The sequence below is a fragment of the Rana temporaria genome, chromosome 5, assembly GCF_905171775.1.
Source record: "Rana temporaria chromosome 5, aRanTem1.1, whole genome shotgun sequence".
NCBI lineage: Eukaryota > Metazoa > Chordata > Amphibia > Anura > Ranidae > Rana > Rana temporaria.
The window spans coordinates 413079759-413105699 of NC_053493.1; positions in this window are offsets into that span (position 1 = coordinate 413079759).

Consider the following 25941-nt stretch of genomic DNA (forward strand, 5'->3'; position numbering starts at 1 on the left):
ACTATGTACCAATCCGTAAAGCAAATGATCCAAGAGATGAAGGACTCCAATGTCATTAGAGACAGCCATAGTCCATGGGCTGCACCTCTAGTTCTTGTCCGTAAGAAGGATGGTAACATCAGATTCTGTGTGGATTACAGAAAAATTAACCAAATCACCCACAAGGATGCTTACCCTTTACCACGCATAGAGGAATCTTTGACAGCTTTAGGATCTTCAGCCTACTTCTCTACCCTTGATTTAACCAGTGGATACTGGCAAGTACCCATGGCACCTGAAGATCGTGAGAAGACTGCATTTACCACCCCGATGGGCCTATTTGAGTTCAACCGCATGCCTTTTGGACTTTGCAATGCGCCCGGAACCTTTCAAAGATTAATGGAGCATTTTTTAGGACACAAAAATTTTGAAACTGTCCTGTTGTACTTAGATGATGTCATCATCTACTCCAAATCGTATGAAGATCACTTGAAACATTTGGCTGAAGTTTTTCAAATCCTCATTAAACATGGACTCAAAGTCAAACCATCTAAGTGCTATCTACTGAAGACAGAAGTCAAATACTTAGGGCATATTGTAAGCTCTGAAGGTGTTAAACCGGATCCAGAGAAGATAGCCGCAGTCCGAAATTGGCCTACTCCTACTACAGTGAAAGAAGTGAGGAGTTTTCTCAGTTTCGCAGGATACTACAGACGCTTTATTCCTCATTTTGCCCAAATTGCGGGGCCAATATTAGAACTTCTGAGAGGACATCCTAAGAGGTACCAAAAGTCTCCAATACCAGTCGAATGGAACACAGAAAGAGAAATTGCCTTCCAGCTCCTAAAGAAGAAGTTAACAGAACCACCAATCCTAGGCTATCCAGATTACCAGCAACCATTTCATCTTTACACAGATGCTAGTAAGAAAGGTCTGGGAGCTGTCCTATCGCAGGTACAGGAAGGAAAAGAAAGAGTTATTTCCTACGCTAGTAGATCTCTTAAAGGTACTGAAAGAAACGACCAAAACTATAGTTCCTTCGAATTGGAATTCCTCGCACTCGTGTGGGCTGTTACAGAAAAATTTAAAGATTACCTTGCTGCAACACCATTTGTGGCCTTCACAGATAACAACCCGCTAGCACATCTGAATACCGCCAAGTTGGGAGCATTGGAACAAAGATGGGCCTCACGCCTAGCTAACTACGATTTCACCATAAAATACAGAACAGGAAAAGCAAATGAAAATGCGGATGCATTATCCCGTCTGCCTACCCAAGAAGACCCTACTACACAGGAAGATGTTTGGGAAGAGGTAGAAATGCCAGCTTTTTACAAAAATTTTGCCCAACAAGACATAATCACCATCAAAGGAAGAAAAGTCCTTAATCTTCAACAACAAGTGGATCCAAGATCCCAAGTGGACAAAGAAAGGTGGATCAAGCTGCAAAATGAAAGCAGAGTGTTGGGAGAACTGCAAGATTTCTTCACCAGCGGAAGAACCCCTGAAAGAATTCGCAGAAGAAATGCTGATCCAGAATTGTCAAAACTTTGGAGACACAGAAAACATCTCTTCCTACAGAAGGGCCTACTATTAAGAAGAACTTTAGACCCAATTACCTCGGATTGTCTATACCAAATCTTAATACCACGCCGAGATGCAAGAATCATTCTTGAGATGTATCATGATCAATCAGGACACTTTGGCGTGCAGAAGACAGAAGCCACCATCCGTAGAAGATTCTACTGGATCGGGATGAGAGGAGACATTGAAAAGTGGTGTCGAGAATGTTCCACCTGTGCTGTTGGAAGAAATGAAAAACATGACCAAAAAGCACCCTTACATCCCATTGTAAGCCGAACACCGCTAGAAATAGTTGCAATTGACCATGTGAAGCTGGAACCAAGTCGCTCAGGTTACACATACGCCATGACCATCATTGATCATTATACCAAATTTGTTGTAGCCGTACCTGTCAAGGACCTGACCGCTAGAACAACTGCAGATGCCTTCTGGAAACATTTCCTATTGCCATATGGATGCCCAGAAAGAATCCTTACAGATCAGGGATCTGCCTTTGAGTCGCAACTCTTCAAAGAACTGTGTACACTTCACAATTGCCAGAAAATCAGGACCACAGCCTACCACCCTCAAGGGAATGGACTTTGCGAGAAAATGAACCAAACTTTAATTGAGATGTTAAGAGCAGTACCTCCTGCTACAAGAAGTGATTGGCCTACTCTATTGCCTCAGTTGATGTACACCTACAATAACACGATTCACTGTTCTACTGGGTATACACCTTACTATCTCATGTTTGGCCGACAAGGTAAACTACCTGCTGACCATACTTTGGGCGTACAAGTGCCTGATGCAATCAACCCTCTACCAAAGACTGATTGGGTGAGTGAGCACCAAAGACGTCTAATTGATGCACAAGAAATTGTTCAACATCGCATGGAACGTGCTCATGAAAAGCAACAAAGAGATTATAACCAATCTGCCAAAGCAGAACCTCTCAAAATTGGTGACCATGTATGGTTAAAAAACAACCATCGCACCAGCAAGTTAGATAGCAAATGGGAGAGAGAACCTTACACCATTACAGCTATTCTCAATCCAGAGACTGATACTTACGAGATCACTAAAGAAAACAAATCACGTGTAGTACATCGCAATCGCCTTAAGTTATGTCTCAAGGAAAGTACTCAAGAAGAAACTCTTCAAGAAGAAGCTGTCCAAGAGGAAACACAATTCATAGAACCAGAGCCTACAAAATCATCTGATTCAGAGAATCCACTACAGTCTTTTGGAAAAGCATTACTAGACTCTGATCCTTTACAATGGTTCCTTACACCATGGCTCAATATCTTAGTGCCTGCCAAGAACAATACAACCGCACTTCAACCAGAGGAGCTATCTCAAGAAGTGTCTACTACAGCTCAAGAGACACCAAGTTCCCTTGAAACAAGGCCTGTAGAAACTCAGCCGCTAAGAAGATCTGACAGAACTACAAGAGGACGACCACCTGTCCGTTTGGAGGATTACCTGCACCAGCAGCCGAGAAGTCGACTACCGACTCTGTCATCTCATCGTTGAGTGCATCCTTACATCGTCTGAAGTTCCAGAGTGAGAAGAAGACTTATTTGGGATATTATGTTTATTTCCTTTAAAGGACTTTTCAAAAGGACTACATACCTACTGTTTTGCAACATTCAAGCCTGCACCCGGAGATAGACTTTCACGTACCTGAGCCTCCGTGATATTCATCTGTTGACATTTTCCTGTGCCCAGGGAACGGACTCATGCCCTGTGAGCCTCCTGAGATGTTATTTTTGCTTTGTTTTCCTTTTTCCATCTCATCGTGGACTATTCTGGTTTTGCCATACATCACCAGTCTTCAGAGGAAAAACTACACCCCTTTTTGTCACCTTTTGTCACATTTCGTTGTTGCCTGAGATATGTTTGCCTAACCCATTTTACTTGCAGATACAAGAAGTACAAGAATGGGGTTATATTGTTATTTCCTATGCATGCATGCTTTTCCCTTTCTCTTATATCTTACAGGAAGACACAACATCGAGTCAAAAGTGTGCCGAGGTCGACACACGTTTTACCATGGGGGTATGCAGCGTCCCACTCAGGACATGTGGGAACTGCAAAATTATTACTTTTTGTCATTGCTATATTGCATGTCATTTTGCATTGTATACCTGTGGTATCCCTGTTCATAGGCTGGTCAGGTGTGCTTCTTACTTCCCACCACAAGATGGGGATAGCACCACTCTGGGAAATCTATCCCAGCTCAGGCTTATCTGTGGTCAGTTGTTCAGTACAGGAAGCAGTGTGCAGAGAGAAAGGAGAATGTGAAGGTGAGAGAAGGTCAGTCCAGAGAAGGGACACATTTAAACTGCTAAAATCAAAGGATAAAAGCCATTAATCGGCAGCAAAGACCTTTGAGTATAAAGGTGAAGGATTTATTAGCCTCCGGCAACCTCACCCATGTCACTGGATTCAAAAAGGACCAGACACAAGTAAGCATTATTACTGAACCACAGCCTGAGTCCAGGCCTACTAAAGCCTATTAGCAGTGGATCAGCAGAATTCCTCTATTTACCCAGAGACTGTATTCTAACTGGATGTTTGTACTGCAACCAAAACCAGACACAGTAAAAGTTGTGAGTTGTATTCTGCCACTGTCTACCTCATTCTTTAACATTGTTACTACAACTGGTTGTACCACCATTAACGGTACTGGCGTCACGACAAATATCATCAAGGGACCCAGCCGCCACAAGCACTCTAAACACCCCTGTCATCACGGGCACCTCAACCACCATCTTGGCTGGCGTTTCCCTATTGCAGAGCGTGCCCCGGAGGATTTCGTGCTGTCTTCCCTTTCACTGTGCGACCGGCCCAGGGAGGCCTTCTGCTAACCGTGAGTAAACCGATGAACTGTATTATTGCTGTCTCTCATCGGCCCACCGTGCACCTCACGTGTTCCCCTGCGGTTCTGGCTCGTCGCAGTACCAGATATCAGTGTGCAGGGGCGGACTGACCATTCGGTCAGTTGGGCACTGCCTGAGGGCCCCGTGGTGGGAGGACCCGGGCCGGCTCAGTCCGAAACCTGGAGGTGCCCGGAGCAGTGGCAGCTTATCATACACAATAAAAAAAAAAAAACGAGTCTGTACCCCCGAGAAAGCAGTGTCTTGAACCATTAAATCCTGCTAGCTAGGATGATGTGGCTGTTGTATGAGAGGCTCGGGAGGGATGAGCTGGCCAGGATGGATGGCTCATCATGTGCACTAGTGAATAGCACCTGACCTGCTACCTGGTAAATAAGCACAGACACAGCACAGGGAAAGAAGGTAAAGTAACAATCAGCATGGCTCTTATAACACAGATGAGACACAGACAGTGCTTTCATTATGACACTGACCTGCTTCTGCACAGGCAGGTCTGTGTGGATGCCATGCCTGTGCAATTCACTCTGCCTCCGAATCCAGCAGCTCTTTCACAGACAGTCCTCCGCGGCAGTGACTTACGGCCCCGCCCCCTCAGCTGAATTCCACAGGGGGGAGAGGTGGCCGGAGCGCCTGTCACTGTAAATCCCCGCACGGCTCCATCCATCTCCAGCTCACACCTCACAAGCCTCTAATACAACAGCGCAGCCACATCAACCTAGCTAGAGGGATCCAAGGCACTGCTTTCTCTGGGTTTTTTTCATTGTGTAGAAGCTGACGCTGCTGCAGGCACCTCCATGGGCGGACTGAGCCAGCCCGGGCCCCCCCCACCACGGGCCCTCGGGCAGTGCCCGACGGACCGAATGGTCAGTCCGCCCCTGACACTGTATAGTTTAGCTAGATCCGCTCTTCCTTATTTACTGACAGGCAGGTGATTTTGCAGTGCAGTATTCTCTTTTCAATTGTTTTTATTAAACTTATGCCACATACATAGGTAGACAATGATACAGCAATTAGGTACATTTTGCATATGACCTTGAACGTGGAAACAGTAATACAATGAGACTAGATAGTCCAACATTTCTCACCACATGTTGAGGGAACTCAAGAAGGAAAGAGTCGTGTGTCGGGGTCCGCGCATCCTACTACACATTGTGGAGCCACGGTCCCCTATCTAGTAATGTATTGTTACAACATGTACCCTATGAAGGACCTTTCCCATAATTCCACGCCCTGCCACCTATAACTGTCCCCGCAGAGCGTGCGGCAGCCATCCAACCCAGGACCCCGCCATAGGCAGACGGATCCAAGGTGGGTGCCAGCCCCACACCGCAGGCCTGCACTGGCATGGGAACTTTTAATGGAGTCCCAACAGGACTCATCACATCAGAATACTGATTAACTGTAATAACACATAAAAAAAAAAGAGAAATAGAAAAATATATAAAAATAAAATGAAATAAAAAAAGAGAAAAAAAGAATGCACACATCTAGCTTCTCAGCAACATCTGCACCAAGTATGACCATCCGTGGTTAGTGAGAGAACAAATAGAGTTCATTTTTCAGGAAATTTAATACACCAAGGTAACCATTGATTTTGGAAAGATTGGTACTGGTTTGATTGAATAGCAAAATATTTCTCGTAGGAATACTGGGTACAAACTCTCTGGATAACTTCATCAATTTTAGGCACTTGTGGGGATTTCCATTTGGAGGTGATAGTTAGGCGGGCTGCTATGAATATGTGTATGGACATGCTTCTTAATTGAGGTGGGATACAGGTAGCATTTAAATTAAGGAGGGCTAGTGATTGGTCGGGGCGTATAGGTTGACCAGTGATGGAGGAAACTAGACAAAAGATCTCCGTCCAAAAGTTGCGTATAATTCTACAGTCCCACAACACATGAGTGATGTGACCTCTAGAGCCGCATCCTCTCCAGCAGAGTTGGGATTCTGATGGGAAAATCTTTGACAATCTAACCGGGTAAGGTATGATCTATGTAATATTTTTAACATATTGTCCCAGTGGTTAGTACAGTGGGTGTGTTTATATGTTAGACGAATCGCTGCATTCCATTCACCTATGGAGAAGGTGGTACCCCAGTCTTTTTCCCAGTTAGTCATGTGGGAGGTTTTGGAAGGGATTTTGGAATACTGTAGTAAGGAGTAGAACCAAGATAATCCTTTAGGCCTGTCATGTTTTGTGGTAAGGTAGGACCACACATCAGTTGGTAGATCAATTTGTGTCGTTGAGTGTGTCCGATGAAAGTGTTTCAGTTGTGTATATGAATACGAATGTGTAGTTGAGTGGTTCTGTAATACTTTCTGGACAGTAGTCAGATTGTCTTTTTTCCATGAGACAGTCCGTAGGTCTGGGATTAGGTGTTCTACAGTTAAGATGTCAGTGATCATACGCTTATTCTTGGTGGTAATATCTATATCAGGCTGGACACTCCCCCATACAGAGAGTGTGGCTTCTATCGAAGGCGATGCGCAGTCCGTCAGAGGCAAGTTTGTCAGTTTTGCCAATAAAAGAGAGGGCAAGTCCCTGCCTTTAATGGTTGCCTTTTCTATTTTGACCCATAGCTTAGTTACGCCAGGATCAAACCAGGCTTTCATTTGGTCCAGTATCGCTGCCCTATAATAGTTTCGTAGGTTTGGGAATCCCAGCCCTCCCACAGTTCTATGTCTTTGGAGTGCTAAAAAAGTGATCCTAGGCATTTTGCCCTGCCAGATGAATTTACGAAATAGTTTGTCTGCTGTTAAGAAAAATGCGTCCGGTACTGTGATCGGGATGGTCCTAAAATAGTAGATCAGCTTCGGTAGTAGGGTCATTTTCAATGCTGCTATTCTACCTATCCAAGATAATTCTAGGGTCGTGATATGCGCCAAGTCTGACTTAATAGTGTGAAGAAGTGCGTCATAATTAATGCCGTAAGTCTTCGCTGAGGGATAAGCTATTTTTATACCTAAGTAGGCTAGTGATTCCGTCATCCACTGAAATGGGAATGTTGCCTTGAGTTTTGCAGTTAGATTCCTAGACATATTTATGGGTAAGATACATGATTTGGTGATATTTAGTTTATAGTACGACACCTCTCCAAATTGTTGTAAAATATCCTGTACTGCCGTTAGGGAGGAGATTGGGTTGGTCAGTGTTAGAACTACGTCGTCTGCGAAAAGGCCTATTCTGTGGTCCTCTCCTGCTATAGGGATTCCTGAGATTGTTTCAGCCATTCTAATGGCTTCGGCCAGTGGTTCCATTACAAGGGTGAAGATTATGGGGGAAAGTGGGCACCCCTGGCGCGTGCCATTAGTTATGAAAAATTGGTCAGATATGGCACTGGACGAGAAGACCCTAGCCGAGGGGCAGGTATAGAGTGCGGAGATTGCGGACAAAATGGTGCCTTGTATGCCAAATTTTTGCAGGGTTGCCCTGAGATAGCCCCAGTGCACCCTATCGAAGGCTTTCTCCGCGTCCAGTGCCAGAAATACCGCTGGAGTTTTCCTACTTTCTAGAATATGCATTAGGTTCAATAGACGCCTTGTGCCATCTGGGGCTTGTCGCCCTTTTACAAACCCCACCTGGTCTGGTCTGACCAGGTAAGGGGTAATAGATGCCAGTCTATTGGCGATAATCTTTGCATATACCTTCAGGTCCGTATTCAGAAGTGAAATCGGCCTGAAGTTTTGTGGGGAGTCAGGTTTTTTCCCCGGCTTAGGTAATGTTACAATGGTAGCTTGCAGCATCTCTTCAGGAAATGTGGAGGAGGAGGCAACGCTGTTGAATAGGGTACACAGATATGGAGCCAAGATTTGTGAGAAGGTTTTATAGTACTCTGAGGAAAATCCATCCGTACCAGGGGCCTTTTGGTTTGGGAGGGCTTGGATGGTGTCTACTATTTCTTTAAGAGTGATCGGGGCATTTAGTGTGGATAAATGATCCTCCTGAAGCTTGGGTAAGTTAAGTTTGCTAAGAAATGAATTAATACTGAATTCAGTGGGTTGTGGGGTATTGGGATCTACGTGTAGGTTGTATAGGTCTCTGTAATATTTCATGAAAGCGTTAGCAATATGTGTTGGGTGGTGTACTAGGGTATGTGAGTGGGGGTCTATAATATGGGTAAGTTTAGCTTGTTGTTGGCGTTTATTCAGGTACTTCGCTAAGACTTTCCCTGCTTTGTTACCATGTGCATAGTATGTCGCTTTTATTCTTCTAAGGTGGTTTTGGTGGGTATTGATCAATAGCATGCGAAGTGTATGTCTACAGGAAAATAAGCTAGACTCCGAACTAGGAGATGGATGGTGTTTGTGTTGAAGTTCCAGTTTTTTAAGCTCCTCCAGCAATCCACTCAACAGCTTTGCCTTCCTCCTCTTCTCCCTAGCCGCTGCTTGGATTAGTATACCCCTGCTAAATGCTTTGTGTGAACACCACAAGGATGCTATATTTGTATCAACAGTATCATTAAACATAAAAAATTCTTTCAGTTGTAAAGTAATCTTATCCGCTTGGGCGGCATTAGACAGTAGTTCCACATTGTTCCTCCACAGGTAGGCTGGAGATGCTGAGTTCCGGTCTTGTAGGGTTATAGACACCGGAGCATGGTCCGACCAAGTTATTGAGTGGATAGACACTGATAGTGTTCTGTGCAATAGAGGTAGGTCCGATAAAATTAAGTCTATCCTGGAGTACGCTCTATGCGGGAACGAGTAGTGGGTGTAGTCTTTTTCTGAGGCATGGAGGCACCTCCAGGTGTCATATAGATTGTGATTGGAAATTAGGGAGCTAAGTTCGAGTCTTCGAGGAACTGGGGGTGAAGAGCAGTCCATAGATTGATTTGGGACGCCATTGAAATCACCGCACATGAGTAAAGATCCCTTCTTGACCCTTTCTATCTTTTTGAGCAAAGAGTTCAGAAACTTGGGCTGTCTTCTGTTTGGTGCATAAAGGTTGACCAAAGTGTATGGGGCGTTGTTTAGGTCGCAAGTCATTATTATATATCTGCCATTGGGGTCACTAATGAGGTCATGGAGTTGGAATGCGACAGAGTGTTTGATGGCCACCATGACACCTCTTTTTTTTACTGGAGCATTCGCCTGGAAAATATGTGGGTACGCCCTATGAGAGCATCGGGGTGTTTTAGATGACATAAAGTGGGTCTCTTGTATGCAAACGACATCTCCCTTGAGACTGGTCATTTCTCTCCACATAGAGGACCTTTTAAAGGGGCTATTGAGACCATGCACATTCATGGATATAACCGATAAGGTCATTTAAGGTGTTTATGGGATTGCTTTATTCTAGCTAGCATGATTCCAGTAAGCAGGTGTAGTAATTTAAAGTTACCTGAAGGTGGTGCTGTTGTTCCAAAAGTCCAGATCCATATTCTTATGAGGTTGAAGGCATTGGTGGTTTTCAGTAAATTTGTAGACATATTTCCTGTGATGCAGATGTCCCTTGGTGCATTTAAAACACAAAAAAAGAACGTAAAAAGTAACAGAAACACAAACATAAATGTAAAGTGAAAGACATCACTATGTGCGAGTATTTTCGCCATTTTCTTGAGGGGGGGAGTTACTCCCTGAGACCCATATCCAGCTATGCTAGAAGTTGGGCTAAGTAAAATAGGACAGTGTCATGGAATCATTTTTGTCGCCATTCCGGGGCAATCTTTGCGGGGTGTCGGTCCAGCGGTGGAGCCGTAGATTCCTCTGGAATGAGGTTCCATTTTTTGGCCAGGGCAATCCCATCATCAATATTATTAATAGCGTAGGTGCGGTTATCTTTCGTTATAAGCAATTTAGTAGGAAATCCCCACGAGTAGGGTATTTTGTGGTTTTGGAGAATTTTGGTCATGGAGGATAGGTTTTTACGTGCTAGCATGGTATGCTTGGAGAGGTCAGCGAACACCGAGATGCCAGAGTATGGCCCGGGTAGTGGTTGGTTCTTCCTGGAGTATCGCATGAGGTCATCTTTGATATGAAAATAATGGATGCGGGCTATGACATCCCTCGGGACCCCCTCTGGTAGGTATTTAGGTTTGGGGAGACGGTGTGCTCTGTCCACAATCACCTCTGTGGGAGAGGTGTCAGGAAGTAGGGCAGCAATGAAGTCCTGAACATAATGGCGCAGTTCCGCCGGGGTCACTGTTTCTTCTACACCTCTCATCTTTATGTTATTTCTTCTTGATCTGTCTTCTAAATCTGCTAATTTCTCTCTCATAGCCTGCATTTCATTCTCTGCATCATTGTGGGCATCTACTAGCTCATTGTGAGCTGTTGTGAAATCCCCCATCTTGTCCTCCACGTGGCATACTCTATCTCCTATTGCTGACACATCACCCTTTAGTTGGTTTACACAGATCAGCATGTCCTTGTGCAGGGAACCCCTGAGGGTAATCAACATATCTCTCATGGTGGTATCACTGAGGGGCTGTCCAGTGGTGGGGAACTCGGTTAGCTGTTCAATAAAGACACTAGTACTGTTCTGTGAGTTGCACCCATCCCCAGGCTCACCTGCATATGTGTGGGCTGTAGATCTCCTCTGCGCCGATTTCTGTGGGCTGTTTATGGGAGATGTGTCTGGCGAAGATCCTCCGCTGGCTCCTTGAGAGGGATAGGTGTCCTGTCTGTGCTGCGGTGTGGAGCCTCCGCTCCCGTCGCGGCGCGGGCCCGACCGCGAGTCCGAGGCCTCGGCGCCATCTTGCGGCCTAGGCGTGCTCGCCGACGGGTAAAAATCCGTCAGTTTCTTCGGGCCTTTTTCGGATTTTCGTTTGCCCATCGTCTCACTCGGGTGCCCAGGAGTATAGCCAGGTATTTTGGTGCCCCGGAATGCTGCGGATAGTCGCTGGATGGAGCTGGATTCTCGAGGGTCTCTGGAGCTCTTCCTCTACACAGCCATCCGCCTCGGCTGCAGGCCACGCCCCCCGCAGTGCAGTATTCTCACGTGGTGTACTGTCTGTGTCCTTTGCAGTGTGCACCTAAAGCTACGTGGTGTGTACTGCCTGTGTCCTCTGCAGTGTGCACCTAAAGCTACGTGGTGTGTACTGCCTGTGTCCTCTGCAGTGTGCACCTAAAGCTACGTGGTGTGTACTGCCTGTGTCCTCTGCAGTGTGCATCTAAAGCTATGTAGTGTGTACTGCCTGTGTCCTCTGCAGTGTGCACCTAAAGCTACGTGGTGTGTGTACTGCCCGTGTCCTCTGCAGTGTGCACCTAAAGCTACGTGGTGTGTGTACTGCCCGTGTCCTCTGCAGTGTGCACCTAAAGCTATGTGGTGTGTACTGCCCGTGTCCTCTGCAGTGTGCACCTAAAGCTACGTGGTGTGTACTGCCTGTGTCCTCTGCAGTGTGCACCTAAAGCTATGTGGTGTGTACTGCCCGTGTCCGCTGCAGTGTGCACCTAAAGCTACGTGGTGTGTACTGCCGTGTCCTCTGCAGTGTGCACCTAAAGCTACGTGGTGTGTACTGCCCGTGTCCTCTGCAGTTTGCACCTAAAGCTATTTAGTGTGTACTGCCTGTGTCCTCTGCAGTGTGCACCTAAAGCTACGTGGTATGTACTGCCCGTGTCCTCTGCAGATTGCACCTAAAGCTATGTGGTGTGTACTGCCTGTGACCTCTGCAGTGTGCACCTAAAGCTACTTGGTGTGTACTGCCCGTGTCCTCTGCAGTGTGCACCTAAAGCTACGTGGTGTGTGTACTGTCTTTGTCCTCTGCAGTGTGCACCTAAAGCTATGTGGTGTGTACTGCCCATGTCCTCTGCAGTGTGCACCTAAAGCTATGTAGTGTGTACTGCCAGTGTCCTCTGCAGTGTGCATCTAAAGCTACGTGGTGTGTACTGCCTGTGTCCTCTGCAGTGTGCACCTAAAGCTACGTGGTGTGTGTACTGCCCGTGTCCTCTGCAGTTTGCACCTAAAGCTACGTGGTGTGTACTGCCTGTGTCCTCTACAGTGTGCACCTAAAGCTACGTGGTGTGTACTGCCCGTGTCCTCTGCAGTGTGCACCTAAAGCTACGTGGTGTGTACTGCCCGTGTCCTCTGCAGTGTGCACCTAAAGCTACGTGGTGTGTACTGCCCGTGTCCTCTGCAGTTTGAACCTAAAGCTACGTGGTGTGTGTACTGCCTGTGTCCTGTGCAGTGTGCACCTAAAGCTACATGGTGTGTGTACTGCCCGTGTCCTCTGCAGTGTGCACCTAAAGCTACGTGGTGTGTGTACTGCCTGTGTCCTCTGCAGTGTGCACCTAAAGCTACTTGGTGTGTACTGCCTGTGTCCTCTGCAGTGTGCACCTAAAGCTACGTGGTGTGTACTGCCCGTGTCCTCTGCAGTGTGCACCTAAAGCTACATGGTGTGTACTGCCCGTGTCCTCTGCAGTGTGCACCTAAAGCTACGTGGTGTGTGTACGGTCTGTGTCTGTGCTATTGTTCTCAATGATTTTCATCCATATTGCAGGGACCAGACATTACATTAAAGCCGTAAGCAGTTTTAAATGACTTTTTTCCTATAGTAATGTCATTTTTTGCAGGGACAGTTCTAAACACGTGCCACCTCACAGGCATACTATAGACACCCAGCAGGTACGATATTTAAAGGAATTTTTAAAAAATGTTTTCACTTTAAGCATCATTAAAATCGCTGCTCCAGAAAAAACGACCGTTTTTAATACATTTTTTTCCATTGATACATGTTCCCTGGGGCAAGACCCGGGTTCTCAAACACGTTTTCCGACAATAACTTGAATATTAGGCATTAAAATGACCACTTTTGAATTCAAACGTTCGAGTCCCATAGACGTCAATGGGGTTCTAAATGTTCGCGCGAACGTTCGGTCCGTTCGAAGGTTCTGGTGCGAACGGGGGGGGGGGTGTGTTCGGCTCATCTCTATTCTATACTGGACATTGGTATTTTCCAGCTGGTTTTGTAATTTTGAGTAAAAAAATAAATATATTTGGAACCAACATTACTCTCCATACATGTACACTGACTTGACGACATTTACATTGTTGCAATGTTGAGTAGGGACAGATCTGTGTTGGACATTCATTCTATTTATCATTCTTTATAAGATTCTTCTAACTCCCTGGTGCCCAACCTGTGGCCCTTTGGTGCTTGAAGTGCAGCCCTTAGCTCAGGCAGTCAGAACAGGGAGCACCGATTTGTAAAGGGTCTCTTAACTGTAGTAAAGTCCAGTGGTCTCATGCAACATTTCCCTAGTCTCTGATGGTCTCCTATAGCATAACTTTTGTCTTCAACCGCTCTAGGACAGGGGTCTCCAACGTTTCCAAACATAGGGCCAGTTTTCTGTCCTTCAGACAAAAGGGGGAACAGACTAGGGCCATTGGGAGTAGAAAATGTCCTAGTGTCCAGTGGGAGTAGTCTATACCCTATATTTGGTGTCAGTAAGAGGACTAGTGCCCCATTGTTGGTGTCAATGGAAAGAATTGTGCCCCATCATTGGTGTTAATGGATGGAATTGTCCCCCATTGTTGGTGTCAATGGATGGAATTGTCCCCCATTGTTGGTGTCAATGGAAGGACTTGTGCCCAATCATTGGTGTTAATGCAAGATATTGTGCCCCATCCAGGGGTGTATTTAGGTTTTGTGCTGCCCTAGGCCTGACTAAACTTGTGCACCCCTAATTTAAATATGACCCACCCCTTCCTGTCAAGACCACACCCCTTGCGGTTTAAGACCCACCCTGAAATTTTTTAAGTGGGGACACTAGTTCTGATGGCCTGGGGGGAGGGGGGGCGGCAATGGATTTCCTTAATTTGCATAGATTTCCTCTCACTTCCTGTTTGGCTATGGGGCAGGAAATGAAGGGAAATCTCTGCAATGGGACAGGGATGGTAAAAAATTAGAAGCCCCCCCCCCACAGTCACAGAATGCCAACCGCCCACATACTGGAAGCAGTGCGGCCGATTTATGGGGGCGCTAAACTAATTTGCCCAACAGTGTAGCGCAAGCCGGCGGGGACACTGTCCGTGCTTCCCCCTGCAAAGTGCTGCCCTAGGCCTGGGCCTTGTTGGCCTAGGCCAGGATACAGCATTGGCCCCATCGTTGGTGTTAATGAAAGGATTTGTGCCCCATCATTATTGTTGAGTGAGTGAGTGAAAAACTTGTAAAACGCAACACATGCAAACTGAATCGCCTCTGGGCGCTGTTTCCATTCCATGGGTAAGGAACCCCTTGACCTCAGAAGAGATGGGTTTTAATCTTTCTCCTGAAGGCCAAGTGGTCCGACTCCAGTCGGATGGTGGTTGGTAGTGCATTCCACAGATGGGGTCCTTGGACTGCAAATCTTCAATCTCCTTTGGACTTGTATCTGGCTTTGGGTATCTGGAGGAGGTTTGGATTGGTGGATCGCAGAATGCGATTGGGGTTATGGGCTTTTATTTTTTCGCATAGATATTGGGGGGCGTTGCCTTGAATACACTCATGTATTAGGCAAAGTGCCTTGAAAGTGATTCTGTCTTTTACTGGCAACCAATGAAGGGATCTCAGTGAAGGGGAGATTGATTCCCATTTTTTTTCCGGTCACTAGTCGAGCGGCCGTATTTTGAACGACTTGCAGACGAGTGATTTGGTATTTGGGGAGTCCTAGATAGAGGGCATTTGCGTAGTCGAGTCTGGAATTGATGATTGTTCCCACCACGACTGCAATGTCCTCTTTCGGGATAAAGGGGGTGAGTCTGCGTAGTAGATGGTGGGATCCGCTGACTACTGACTTTATTTGTGCATCCATTGTCATGTAGGTATCGAAAATGACTCCGAGGCTTTTGACTTTGGTGCTAGGGGTGATGGTTTTTCACAGAATGGGCGGGGGAGTCCACGTTGATGCAGGGTGACTTTTCCGATTAACGTAAAACAGGAGAAGTTCTGTTTTTGAACCATCGAGTTTAAGATAACTGTTTGTCATCCAGTTATCTATTAGAGTGAGGCATTTCTCTAGTCCAAGAGAATAATCCTTTTTGTTGCAGATGTGAAAATACAGTTGTGTCTCGTCTGCATAGGAGTGGTAAAGTAACTTCTGGTTACTGATGATTTCAAAGAGAGGGCGAAGATAGATATTAAACAATACGGGCGATAAGGGAGATCCCTGAGGGACTCCGCATGACACTGTACGTTTTTCAGAAGTGAAAGACCCCAGTTTCACCATTTGTGATCGGTTTTCCAAGAAGGAGGAGAACCAGGGTAAAACACATTCAGCGACTCCGGCTACTTCAGCTAGCCTAGCCAGTAGTAGTCTGTGGTCTACAGTGTCGAAAGCCGCGCTTAGGTCCAGCAGTATCAGGAGACAAGTTTCTCCTTCGACTGCGGCCTCTAGAGCGTCATCCCATATTTTAAGCAGCGCTGTTTCTGTTCCGTGGCCCGGACGGAAACCTGATTGAAACGGGTCGAGTCATTTATGGGTGTTTAAATGCAGTTGCAACTGTTGTACAACTACTTTCTCCATTACCTTGGAGAAGACATTTAGACCTGTTATGGGCCTTCGGTTGTTTGGGTCTTTGGGGTCATGGGTGGTTTTTTTTAGGATTGGTTTTATTGTAACTTGTTTCAGCAAGGTGGGCACCATGCCCTCCTTGAATGATTGGTTAATAAGCTGCGTGATAGCTGGTGTGGATTTAGGGCATTGGCGATGATGTTGGAGAAGTGATTTTTTTTTGGCCATAAAGATTTTTGATATTTCTTTGTTATTATCTTGTAAATGGTGTGGTTTTTATCCAAAGAGCTCCTTTTCCAGGCAGCTTCTGCTCTTCTACGCTCTTGTTTTAGCAACGTCAGTTGGTCATTAAACCAGCTGGAGTTGTTTTTTCGGACGCAAGTTTTGCGTTTTGGTGCCACCAAGTCAGCTGAGTAGCGCCTTGTTGATGGCTTCAAGAGTTTCTGTGGCCGTTTGTTTTTGTTGAATTGTTTTTATTTTGTTCCCTAGTGTTGTTTTGAAGAGCTCCGAGTGGAGCTTCTTTTGCGATCTAGTCCAGTGAGTTGGCACCGGTTTTGTCGTTTATTTTGGGCTGGCATTGGTGGTGATTTTAAACTCAATGGCATGATGATCGGTCCATGGTAGCGGCTCAATTTCCAGGACGTCAATTTCCAAATCTTGTTTGAAAATGAGGTCGAGCGTATGACCTGAGGCATGGGTGGGGGCTAGTATTAGTTGCTGCAGACCTAATCCTTCCAGGTGGTCAAAGCAGGCGTCGGCGACGGGGTCCAGCGATGAGTTGGCCCAGAGATTGAAATCCCCAAGCACCAAAAGGTGTTTGATGGTTAGGGTGTATAAGGAGATGAACTCTGTCAGCGACGTGAGAAGGTGCGTTTTTGGGCATGGTGGTCTATAACAGAGGAGAATATGTACCATGTCTTGGGGATTTGTTTGCAGCTGTAGAGTGAGGGTTTACATGAACGGAAGCGAGTTTTGAAGGACTGGTTTGGTGATCGAGAGGCGAGTCTTATGGATCACCGCCAGGCCTCCCCCTCTTTGCCCCACTCTGTTCTGCATTTGAATGCGATAATTTGCTGGCACCAGTTCTCCCAGAATGGTGTTGCAATCAGCTGTGAGCCAGCTTTCTGTGATGATTAGGCAATCTAGATCGTGTTGGAGGATGATATCAAAGATTTCTTGCCAGTGTTTTACTGCCGATCTTGTGTTAACCAAAGCGCATGATATGCGTTTGGGCTGGGGTACCTGCATGCGTTTTTTTACTGTTAATCGTTGGTTGATTCTTAACAGTTGCTCACTTTTTAGGTGTTTTGGTGACCGTTGGAAGTGTAGAGGCGAATGGTTTTAGTTCCCAGATAGTTTCTGCAGAGTATTTCAAGTAACCCATGGTTGCAGAAAGATGCAGGGAAGTGAATATTGGTTAGAGGGCTTTGTGGGCACTGGGAGGAAGAATGTTTAAGTGAAACCGTCACTCGTTTAATTCTTCCTTCCCCGAATTGGTCCAGAGGAAGGCAAAAAAAAAAACAGGCGTGCTGTGCCAATCTGCAACGACCAGGGAAAAAATTCCTTCCTGATCCCTCGCTGGCGACCGGTGAAAAGAAACCCTGGATCAATTCCTTTGTGGATGGGGGCGTGGGGAATGGGTGACCTTGATTTCAGGGCAAGGTAGGCTGTGGAGGGGGAGGTAAGGGTGAGTGAGGGTGAAACTCCCTTGAATGGGAGTACCAAGATGGCCGCTGACCGGGACTAGGCCCGAGCCGGGGGCTGGGGGTACGAGGACAGTGAGGGAGAGAGAGAAGGCCCTGCAGGGGAGATGGAGGAGAGTCCTTGGGGGCTTGGGGAGTTTTGAAAGTGTGGTGTGCGACAGGATACAGTGACCAGGGGGAGTTTAAGGGAGTCCCGCTAGGCCGCGATCCAGTAGCGGGGCTTTCACGGGCCCCAGATGGTAGAAGGATGGCCGTGGGGGATAGCGGGGGATATGGGGAAGATGACGGTGGGGTGTTAGGGATGCGATGGGGGTGCCGAGGGGGGGTGTTGGTCGTCCGAATCCCAGGATCCAAGCCGCGGCTTATCCTGAAAAGGACGGCCGCATTTGAACCCCGGATTGTAGGACAGACCAGGCCAGATAGTGTAGGCCTTACCTTAGAAGAAGCTGCCTATGGAAGGCAAAGGAGGCAGAGGAGGGAAAAGTCAGGGGGGGATGGAGGATCGGTTGTCCTAGGATCCTTGCTGCCTAACTGGCTGTCTGGCCCTGGGTGAGATCAGACTTGGGAAGTGCCTGCTCCACCACAGGGCTCTGACTAACTATACGGAGCTCCTGTCACACACGTCCGTTCCGTATGACCATGAGTGCGGATTGCTCTGTGAAGCGTCGGTCGGCGAGATCACTTAGAAGTTCGGCCCCCTCCTCCCCCCGCTGCTGGGCCATTCAGAGAGTGCAGCACACTTCGGGCATGCGCAGTAGGGAACTGGCTGGTAAGCTACAAGGCCAGTTTCCCTTAGGGCCAGTTCACACCATAGAACCGCAGTCCGCATGCATTCCAGATGCTTTTCTGCATGCGTGTTTTTGATGCATTCCAGTGCATTTTTCCCCCTCTTTTTTCTTCACCTTAAATAAGGACATGTGTGTTCCAGTGCGTTTTTGATGTGCTTTACAGTGTTCCAGTACAGTCCAGTGCAGGAAAAATGCAGCAGGTTCTACTTTTTTTTCTGGAACTCGAACTGCAAGCACTGGTGTGAACTATGCCATTGAAAACCATATAACCTCCATGCAGAAAAAAAATGCACTGGACTGCATGTGGTGTAAATTGGCCGTTATAGGCAATGGCAGCACCCGAGACCCGATGGAAACATTGGCTGGGGTACCAACATCGCCGGATTCCAGGACAGGTAAGTGTCCTAAGATTAAAAGTCAGCAGCTGCAGTATGTGTACAGTGTGTAGCTGCTGACTTTTAATTTTGTGCTGGGGGTGAACTTTAATATCCCAATTTCTTTTAAATGATTGCTGGAATTACCCTTCGGCAGGTACTAAGTCCAAACAATGGACTTGGTATAAAAAGAATATACAGTGTATATACTATATTGGCAAAAGTATTGGGATGCCTGCCTTTACACGCACAGGAACTTTAATGGCATCCAAGTATATAACGGCTTCAACTCTTCTGGGAAGGCCGCCCACAAGGTTTAGGAGGGTGTCTATAGGACTGTTTGACCATTCTTCCAGAAGAGCATTTGTGAGGTCAGGCACTGATGTTGGATGAGAAGAACTGGCCCACAGTCTCCACACAAATTCATCCCAAAGGTGTTCTATCAGGTTGAGGTCAGGACTCTGTGCATGCCATCCAAACTCGCTCATCCATGTCTTTATGGACCTTGCTTTGTGCACTGGTCCAAATCATTTGATGGAGGGGGGATTATGGTGTGGGGTTGTTTTTCAGGGGTTGGGTTGGCCCCTTAGTTCCAGTGAAGGGAACTCTTAGACGTCAGCATACCAAGACATTTTGGACAATTTCAGGCTCCCAACTTTGTGGGAAGAGTTTGGGGACGGCCCCTTCCTGTTCCAACATGACTGCCCACCAGTGCACAAAGCAAGGTCCATAAAGACATGGATGAGCGAGTTTGGTAATAATAGTGCAACTTCTGATTCATGGATTAAACAGAACATTGAAGATTTATATCCAGAGTTTCTCGGTACTCTGTAAGCAGACAAGATCCTTGGACTGTGGAGGTGGATGTCTGAAGGTTCTCATTCATTCAGGTCAATCAATAAATCAAGGTACCTGGACTTGCTGTATTTTAAGACGTTTTGCTGGTCCGCCGACAAGCGTTCTCAATTCAGAATGACTTGTATGAAAATTATTTGGGAATAGAAAGTGGATGCGAGAGGTTTATCTGCTTTGTATTAAATAGATTATGTGCTTGAAAGCTTATAAAAAAAAAAAAAAATATTATATTTGAATCTTTTTTTTTTTTTAATGGGAGTGGGTCTCTTATACATGTATTCAGAATGTTATCAATGTTATGTTTTTTTTCCCAAGTCAATATTACAAAAATATCAGAAAAATTATTTAAAAAATATATTTAAAAAATATTTTTTCTAATAGATATACTTGTAAATGCATTCCAGAAATATCATTTAAATGTATTTTCCAAACACATATATTGGAAAATATATATTTTAAATATATTCCTCAACATATATTTTTACATACATTTGTAATTGCATTTGTAATTGCATTCCAAAAATATAATTTAAATATATTTCCCAAAGGCATATATTTGGAAATATGTTTGTAAATATTTTTTCTAGATATTTTTCAACATAAAAAAAAAATGCATTTAAACATATTTTGAAATATACTTGTAAATGCATTCCAAAAATATAAATTTAAATGTATTTTCCTAACACATATATTGGAAAATATATTCTTTAAATATATTCTTGAGACTTTAACATATAGAACATAAATTTCTACATATATTTGTAAATGCATTCCAGAAATATCATTTAAATGTATTTTCCAAAGATATGTATAAATTTATGTTGTTTTATATGTTAAAAAAGACTCAAGAATATATTTAAAAGAATATATTTTCCAATATATGTGTTAGGAAAATACATTTAAATTATATATTTTTGGAATGCATTTACAAGTATATTTAAAAATGTATGTTTCAATGCATTTTTTTATATGTTGAAAAATATCTAGAAAGTATATTTATAAACATATATTTCCAAATATATGCCTTTGGGAAATATATTTAAATTATATTTTTGGAATGCATTTACAAAAGTATGTAAAAATATATGTTGACGAATATATTTAAAAAATATATTTTCCAATATATGTGTTTGGAAAATACATTTAAATGATATTTTTGGAATGCATTTACAAGTATATTTAAGAATATATGGTTAAATGCATTTTGTTTTAGATTTTCAAAAATATCTGGAAAATATATTTAAAACAATATATTTTCACATATATGCCTTTGGAAAATATATTTTAATTTACATTTTTGGAATAGATGTAAAAATATATTAGCGTAGGTCATATATATATATATATATATATATATATATATATATATATATATATATATATATATATATATATATATATATATATATATATATATATATAAAAAAATTTAATATATTGGAAATATATTTTTCTTCCATATGGGTTTATAGCCCCCTATCCCACAAAAAACAGGGTTGCAGCAGCAAAAATACCACACAATAAGGGGGGCCCGCTACTGGGGAGAATAAGACCATCCGGTCTTAAACCGACATAGTGGAAGCTTTTTGCCAATGCAGAGCATACCCAGGCTAATCCCTCAGTATCTCCCCCGGGGGGGCCTGCCGTCGAACAAGTCCCGCAAGCCCCCCCTTACCTGCTCCAAGCAGGACGACAATTGCATAGCCAGTGGTCCAATCTTCCCCCTTCTCCGTGGGTAGCGTACTAGACCTTCAGGTACTGGGGTCCAGGAAGGAACACCTCTGCCCTGGACCTATACAGCACCCTGGCAGCAGGTACTTTTGGACTTTAAAAAGCTCAAAGCCCTGGGCCCAGGATCCAGCCCTCCGAGGAGAAGCATTATAGGCAAAAACCCCACGACTTGGGGCCCGGGTACTGTCCACTTTGGCTCTGAGGCACCTTGGACAGATCCGGTTAGCCTGCCTTGGTCCCAAGGACGTGGAGGCAAAGCTAATTCGTGACCAACACCTAAGACACTGGCGAAAAAACTGAGGTACTCCCTCTATGGGAGGGGGTTATATAGGGAGGGGACTTCCTGTTTGAGATTGCCAGTGTCCATCACCTGAAGGTACTCCATATAAAGCCGTATAGTAATGAATATGCCGCTCTGTGTCCCGTGATGTACGAGAAAGAAAATCTAAAAAAGTGGCACCCAGACAGGAACAGGAGGTGAAATCAACCAATAGAGAAGCTGTCCAGTGACAATTATCTTAAGTCGGCCATACACTAGTAGGATTTCCAAAACACATGAAGATTGATTAGTATATTCGATGTGTTGACAAATGTCTTCCAAAAGCAATTACAATTTTTTGCTTATAACAATCGATGGAGATGAATATACTTTCCATAATGGAAACCACATCGACTGTTAGAAAGTTACTTAGAAAGATTTTTCCCTCCTGCTCCTTTAAATTTTGTAGTCCCTCCAGCCATAAACATTGATTTGAACCCACTAATGAACATTTTCTAATAAAATTCTACAAGTGTATGACCAGCTTAAACCCCGATGACACTTCTATGTGGGTCAGATGCAATCCGAAAAGTATACAGGTAGGGGCGGCCTGACCATTCGGGCACTGCCCAGGGGGGCCCGCCACCCCCATCAAGGTTGCCAGCCCGAGTAAACCAGGGACAGTATGAAAAAATCTGTTTTTAATAATCCCAAGGTTATCCCTGCCCTGCCTCTCCAGTAATTTTTCAGTTTGTGTATACCGTGTGAATATTGTGTGTTATACTGCATAATTATTCTACAAGATTTATATAGCTCCAACAGATTGCACAGCGCTTTACAACATCAGGGAAGACAGTACAGTTACAATACAGGAGGGATCAGAGAGCCCGGCTCGTTAGTGCTTTCAGTCTAGGAGGGTTAAGTGGGATAAAAGGTAGTAGCTGTGGGGGATGATCAGATGGACAATATGAAAATACAGGTTGTTAGGTGTGGGTAGGATAGGCTTCTCTGAAGAGATGGGTTTTCAGGGATCCTCTAAAAGCTAATAGAGAAGGAGATAGATGGACAGATTGGGGTAAGAAGTTCCATAGGCTTGGAGAGGCTCTGGAAAAGTTCTGGAGACGAGCATGGGAGCAGGTGATGAGAGCTAGAGAGTAAGGAGGCCTTGAGAAGAGCGAAGAGAACGATTAGGTTGGTATTTAGAGACTAGGTCAGTGATGTAGCTGGGGGCAGAGTTGTGGATGGCTTTGTAGGTAGTTAGTATTTTGAATTTGTGGGGCGAGCGGAAGCCAGTGGAGGGATTGACAGAGAGGAGCAGCAGAGACAGAGCGGTTGGTAAGGTGAATGAGTCTGGCCGCAGCATTCATGATGGATTCAAGAGGGGATAGAGTATGCCAATGTATGCGTGTATACCACAGGTGTCAAACACAAGGCCCACGGGCCAAATCCAGCCCTCCAAGCCATTTGAGGAGGCCCTCACACCTCAGCTGCAGGAGAGCTCCAGCTTTCATCTGGTCCTCCTCCAGACCCCTGCTTTCTGCTTTCAAGCAATGCATTCAGCTTCCCAGCAGCAGCAAAAGGAAAAGGGGTGAACTGATGTAAGGGAGAGTGGGGGACTCAACTTCTGATGGTGGGGTAGCTCTTAGCATCTCATGTAAGGGGAGGGGATGCGCTGGACATCTAATCTTACAGATACAACCGGCCCTTTTGAGGGCAATCATAATGCTGATGCGGCCCGCAATGAAATGGAGTTTGACACCCTTGGTGTATACTGTGTGGAGCCATAATCTATTACCCGGGGCCCCCCCCCCCCCCCCCGAGTTGTCAATCCACCCCTGCATACAGGTGATACTTGAAAAATTAGAATATCGTGCAAAAGTTAAAATTTCACTAATGCAACTTAAAAAAAGTGAAACCAATATAAAAAGAGACTCATTACATGCAAAGCAAGATAGTTACAGCCGTGATTTGTCATAATTGTGATTATAGTTTACAGCTCATAAAAACCCCAAATCCACAATCTCAGAAAATTTGAATATTGTGAAAAAATTTTATTTGGCACAACCAAATACAGAACATTAACATACATGGAAATATTGTAATGTGCGCCACTGTGTGAAGCTAAAGGTTGTTGCATAAATTGCAAACCAAACATTTATTTTTTCAACTACATCCCCCCCAATGTGCAGGTTCTTTGATTGTCCGTCGAAGTCAACAAAAAGATGAAGAGTCTATGGAGGAGAGTACATTAGGGGAAAGCCTGTTGAGTTCCAGAGAGTGGGTGGCAGAGCCGAAGGATGGTCTTCTTAGCAGAGGATGTTCCTGGATTCAGCAGCAGGGCTCCACATCAGAGAGCTGGCGAGTAAAAATTAAATGCATCATTATATATGGCAGTTATATATGGCAGTTATATTGTTCCAAGCTCACCATTTAGGACTATGCATGCATTTTTCTTTACATGTTTTCCAGATCAAGCAACATCTGTTTAGGGATCAGCCCTGAGTACATCCCATCGACATTCTGGCAAGTACCAAACACAAAGAATGTATAATGAACTTCTAGTCGGTGGTGATGCATCCATAGAGGGCGTGGGAGCGCTGCCCCCTCTCTCCTGCACCGCCACTGAATACAATACACAGATTCATGCATTGCATGAATCTATGTATTGTTGCTGCCGTCCACTATTCAGATGGCAGGCCCCTTGGTGAGCACCGGTCATCTGAATACGGCAGCTGGTTGGCTTTGGAAGTGCCAGCGGCTCCGATAGATAAGTATCTGGAAGCCAATTTACAGCCTAAGGGACGTACGGGGGGTGCGTTCCCTGGCCAACACTGACAGGCGTCTCAGCCAATCAGGTTCACCAGTTCTGGTTACCAGTAACCCGATTGGCTGAAGCGTCATCGAGGGTGGGAGATGACATCGAGGGACTGGGAAGATGGCTGACCCCAGAAAGGTAAGTGCCGGGCAGGGGGGGGACAATCTGACAGGCTGCATTTCACGGGCACAGTGAGGCTGCATTTCACGGGCACAGTGAGGCTGCATTTGTCTTTAATTCATTTGTTTGCACCCCCCAAAAATTTTGAGCACCAGCCGCCACCGCTTCTAGTTAACATTTGAAGAAGGTCTCACTAAATGGCGGACTGTGAGCTAGATGTGGACCGAGTCACTGTGCCATCGTGACCACCAGTCCAGCCATTTAGATGCTGGGGGTCTGTCAGGTGCCCGGAATTGAACTGCGCATGCGCCGCAAGTCATAGCACAACAGCAGATTTTACGATCAGCTGGGCCGACGCAACCACGGCGCATATCGTAGGAGGCGTCCCTCGATGGGAGATACCATTTCACAGTCACAATTGAAACCTATACGAACAGCGGGGAGGGGGGGGGGGGCGTAGTTCTCAGATTGTGCCTCGCTGTTGCAGGGCAGCTTTACAGTATGCTGATGGTCCCGTTTTGTCCGTGTTGAACGGCTGGTTTTGCCCGTGTTGCAACCTGCCCTTTCACACAGCCACATGCTGCCCTCCCAGCAGCAGCGTAGCACTATCTGAGAACTACGGTCTCCCCCGCTGTTTGTAGAGGATTAAATTGTGCCTGTAAAACAGTATCTCCCATCGAGAGATGCCTCTTTCGATAGCTGGCACTTCGACAGAACATCGGTTCCACCTGCCTCCATTAACGCAGTGGAGAGCAGGAGGCAGAACCATTCTGCACACAGAACTGAAGACACAGCAGCGCTGCTCAAAATAACTTTGCAAGTTAACCAGCAGGTGATTACCATGCTGCCCTAGCAACCAATCACCTGCTGGTTAACTTCAGAACCTCCTGCTCTCGCCCACTATTCAGTGCTGTTGTGTCTCTGGCTCTGTGTGCCCAAGTAAGGCAAGATGGGGCAGACCTGCCAGGTAGGGTGCCCACGTGTCCCGGATTGCCCGGGACTGTCCCGCAATTTACATGTCTGTCCTGGGTCCCGGGCACCTTCATTCCGGGACAATACAGCGTCCCGGAATGAAATAGAGGACACAGTCACCCCCGGACACAGTCACCCCCCTACTAACTAGTAACTACTTTTCCGCAACTGGTTGCTAGGGCCGGCGCCCGCGCCTGGCGTCTTGCAACCAATGACAATTTACTCTCAGACAGTGAGGCCAGGAGCAAGGCCTGCGCCTGGTGCAGAACTGCTGTCCCCACCCAACTCGGAACCTCCTCCTTCTCTGGCACCCAGCTGCAAGCAGCAGGGCTGGGACAAAAATTTGGCCCTGGACTTCATCCAGACTGGCCCACTTTGACAGGTCTCTCCCACAGCGGCCGGACAACTCCCGCACCCCCCCGGCCACCCAAGCCTCCTCTCCCCCT